This window comes from Oratosquilla oratoria, chromosome 41, assembly GCF_046742065.1.
Source record: "Oratosquilla oratoria isolate Oo_2021 chromosome 41, ASM4674206v1, whole genome shotgun sequence".
Taxonomy (NCBI): Eukaryota; Metazoa; Arthropoda; class Malacostraca; order Stomatopoda; family Squillidae; genus Oratosquilla; species Oratosquilla oratoria.
Genome location: NC_134817.1, coordinates 36,042,100 through 36,047,099, shown reverse-complemented (window position 1 = coordinate 36,047,099; position 5,000 = coordinate 36,042,100).

The window sequence follows — 5,000 nt, the reverse complement described above, 5'->3', positions numbered from 1 at the left end:
CGAAAAAGAAGAAGAGGAGGCGAAGTAAAAAGTCGAGAAAATGAAGCAGAAAATGGCGAGGAATCGAAAGACGAAAAGAAGTGAATGATGGGAGGGGACGGACAATAATGGGGAGAAAGGTGGAGGGGGGCAATTATGCGTGGGGAGGGAGGGAGTGGAGGAAAGGGTCGGAAGGGAGGAAGACAAAAGAGAGATGATGGGAAAGAGGTTGGACAATTTGATTAAGCCAGCAAAGGCGAATGAAATCGTCTGACACTGGGCTGAAGAAAGTCATTCAAAAGGATCGATTTGCTCTCCAGGATTGAGTTTATCTATACATACATTAATACATACACACACATACATAAAAATATATACACATATAGGTATAGAAATGCACAGACATACAACTATGCAATGATATATATGTATGACATATATATATATATATATATATATATATACATATATGTACATATATATATATATATACTATATATATATATAGAAATAAATACATATATACATACATTCATTATAAATATATGCACGTATACACTTGCATATAACACCCCTTAACGGACGAACATCGTGATTGTTTTCCCTAAGCTGAATGAAGTAGTTTGACACTGACCAGAAAAAAAAAATAAAAGAGAGAGAGAAAGAAAGAGAGAGAGAGAGTGGTAAAAGCAATAAAATTTGAAAGTGAAAAAGCATCGGCGGTTCCTTCCCCGAAAGAAAACCGAAATGGCGACTCCGAAATAAATTTCTTGGTGCCAAAGAATCTATCAAACCCTTCGTCTCCACGGAGTGACTTCCCAGGTGCCACGGGGAAGAGGAAGGTCCCACGGGGGGATTAAAATCATCTGGTGGTTCATTGCGATTAAGCTCCTACTACAGCCAATGGCGGGTGACGCGCATCCTACTAACTGGCATCCTATTTGGGTAAGCGCGTTGGTGGGTTTGCTTAAAATGATCAGTATCGTACTTTGCAGCTAGAAGCAAAACAGACCCATTCAGAAACAAAGAATTGGTGCACTAGACAACCGTTAGACGATCATCGTTGAGTTATGAACGATCATCGTTGAGCGATAATCACACCTTGCTAAACGTACCTTTAAAGGGAAAAGTTCCAATAGGTAAAGAAGGGTTTTAAGCGTGGATTATTTCATCTGGGTTTTCTTTGATTCGTGTTTTTTGTCATGTTCTTAAGCTCTGTGTCTTGAGAGAAATGTATGCTACATAGTCAGAGCCATGTTCAAATGCATGTACTTTGGTAGCGAGGTAGAAAGTAGACTATGATTTCTCTTGTGTATGTGTGTGTGTGTGTGTGTGTGTGTGTGTGTGTGTGTGTGTGTGTGTGTGTGTGTGTGTGTGTGTGTGAGAGAGAGAGTGAGTGTGTGTGTATTTTCTCACCCTCTTACCATTTCTCTCCTTCTTCTGTATCACTGTTTTCCTCTTTTCTCTCTTTCTCCCTCCCTCTCTCCTTCCTTCTCTCTCTCTCTCTCTCTCTCTCTCTCTGCATGTCTGTGACTACGTGCAAATATACCTGCACTCCTCTGCACGAAAAGGAAAATCTAAATGTCTTCGTCAACTCCAATCTCTTATTACCGTCTCCAGCAAACTAAATTTTCTTTCTTCTTGTCGCGGGCCCCAAAAAACTAAATATACAAGACTCCACGTGCAGCTGGGCGGGGCTTATGAGTGAGTTCACGTCTCCTTTCAACGGATCAACAGACGAGGGTCGACATGACGTCATGTCGACATTGAAAGACATTCCTCGGAATTTGTGGACAAAACCCAAGACAATTGCGACTCTGGGGTAGAGAGCAAGTCCGACACCATTGAACCAAAGTGTGACATTCTCTCTTTTCTCGACATAATAAAAAGCTCTCGTTGTTTGCTCACTGGGCGCTCGTAAATACGCCACTGAGACTTCTTCCTCGAATTCCATCAGATATCGCACCTTCTCTCCAACTAAACTGTCTGGGAGGACGGCTGACGTAGTCAATACTCGTACTGTCTTCCGAAAGTGTAAAGTGGTTTAGCCACCAGAATAAGAGGGTAGGCAGAAAAGACATGTATAAACATATCTACAGTATATATGAAAATGACCTTTCCCCTTATTTACTTGTTTATTTTTTCCAGCTTCCCTTTTCCTCTTTCAAATTAATTTGTCACTTTGGAAATGACTTCCTCCTTCATCTATCTTTCCTCCCTCCTTCTCCTTCTCTAGCCTTCTTCAATATCCACTAATTTCTTTTCTTTTCGAAAATAGACGTTCTAAGCGTCCACGACGTCTTCATTCCTCGAGTGGACAAATACAAAAATTTATAGATAAATCAATTGATATATAAACAAATAAACACATCAACAAATAAACAAATAGAAATGTATAAAAAGTTAATGAAAATCTTAGAAGCTAAAACGATAGATGCATACATAAACAAAACAAATGGGTAATTATATATATATATATATATATATATATTATATATATATATACATATATATATATATATACATATATATATATATACATATATTTATATATATATATATATATATATATATATATATATATATATATATATATATATATGGCATTACACGACGCCATTTGACTCTTGGAAGTTGAGACAAATGGCACCTTTTCCCAAAAACGTCATTTTCTCGCAAAAGAAAAATGAGAACATTAGGCCACCCCACGTCGGGCTATTGTCTTCCAATTATCGGGGTCGCCAGAGACCCTTAGGTACCCCGATACAACGTCCCTGATCGTCTTACCTGTGGACTGGGTGGCGTAATCGGTAGCATGCATGCTAGTCTCGCAATCTCTAAGTTATGGGTATCCCGCACCTCTCTCCGATTCCCAGCAGCGACCTACCCCATCAGGGTAAAGGTGACGGCTTCGGGAGTAGCTACTCAGCGCCTTCTGGCGTAGGCTACCCACATTCTTGCCTGAACACTTGGCTTACCTGAGGGAAAAGAAAAGATAAAAAATCATCAGGAACTGGTTTTTGTTAAAGTGAAGGAGACACAGCTGTATAAGGACACATGTGAAAACGAACTTACTGTATACACAAAAGAATTTGAAGCACATGTGCACACACACACCACACACACACACACACCACACACACACACACACACACACTCCAAAGTCCCATCCATCTCGCAATGCATTTACATATATTCATAAGTATATATTTATATGTTTGTGTATGTGCACACACACACACACAGACACACAGACACACATTAAACATGTCAAGTATCTAAGAGAGAACCAACACAACATATATCCAAACATCGATATTGATGGCCACAAGGGCTGCAAATATAGATATCTCGCAAATACTTTTGGTTCAACAAAGTATTTTCTATTTACAAAGAGAAGCAAAAAATCTTTCTTATTACAGGCAGGTTCTACACGGCAAAGAGGCACAAGTATACGTACACACATACACACACACACACGTACACATGTACACACACATACACACGTACACATACATATACACACATGTACACACACATACACACACACATACACATGTACACACACAATGATCGTGCATACTCGTACATACCCAATACCTGACTCCAACATAAAAATCATTAATTAAACGATAAATATCAGGACAATAGAATCCATGGTTAAGATTTCATCAGCGAGTTTCAATATTTTTCAATCAGAGGTCGAAGCATAAGAGTTCTTAGCGTTTGTTCCTTGCGACTAAAGCCTTCCAACTCAAATATGGACGTTGCTTATTCCCCAAACACATGTGTAATTTGAATAAGGAAGAAAGAAAAAAAAGTGTTGGTTTAACGGACTCTGCTCGCGGCGCTTTGATCCCGTAACGGTTTCAGGACGACGGTCTCATCGAGGTTTCAGCCAAGACTAATACTGGTTTGGGTTTTGGTCTCTCTCTAATAAAAGAAAAAGAAAAAGAAAAGAAGAAGAAGATAAAAATCCTCATTATATATAAAAAAAAGTGTTGTTTATGAACTCGTGTACAAAAGTACAAAAGATTTTTTTTTTGCGCTGCGGCGCGTCTCTAATGCGATTATATATTGGTAGATTCGAGAGGAGCATTAAGTCCTCTCTGCTTTCGTGTCAACAATTTCTCATTGCCCGAGATATGTGGCAACCCCTCTGTCTTCAATCTATAAGAAAAAAAGTGATCAAAACAAACAATACTTTACTCTTCTGAGTCGGAGGAGGAGGAAGAGGAGGCGGAAGAAAAAGCGAAGGAGGAGGAGGAGGAGGCAGCGGAGGAAGAGGAGGAGGAGGAGGAGGAGGAGGAGGAGGAGTAGGAGGAGAAGGAGAGGAAGGAGAAGAAAAAGAATGGGATCGTTTTAATAATATTCTCCGACTGCCGCCTTGGTACGAAAGGTTTCCCCTTTTCCCTTTAGGTGAATAAAATTGTCCGGCTTTAGCCATAACAAAATCACTAATCGTGGCATCGTCCCAAAGAAGATTAAACATCTCGTTGATCCTGGTTGATGACTGGTAAGTGCAAACTCAATGGGGGCAAGATTATCGGAAACACACAACTCATCTCGCTATCGAGACAAACCTCTACACAATGTGACATCATTGCATTTTTCTTCTGCAAGCATATTAAGCATTCTTCTAGCTGGGGAAAGTGAGTAGGGAAGACACGTAGTCAGACTGTCTTCCCCACTCTCCTGTATGTATGTATGTATGTATGTATGTATGCATGTATTTATGTATGCCTGTCTCTATATATATATATATGTATGCATGTATTTATGTATACCTGTCTGTATGTATATATATATAGGTATGCATATATGTATTTATGTATGCCTGTCTGCATGTATATATATACATATGTGTATGTATGTATGTATTTATATGAAAGCTATACTGACTCAGTTAACCTCCATTTGTCTCACAGTCCCAAAGAAATATCTATATAGCCTTTTACTGCCCGTTCGTGCCCGTGTATATTTCCTTAATTATAGTATACAGTGTGTGTGTGTGTGTGTGT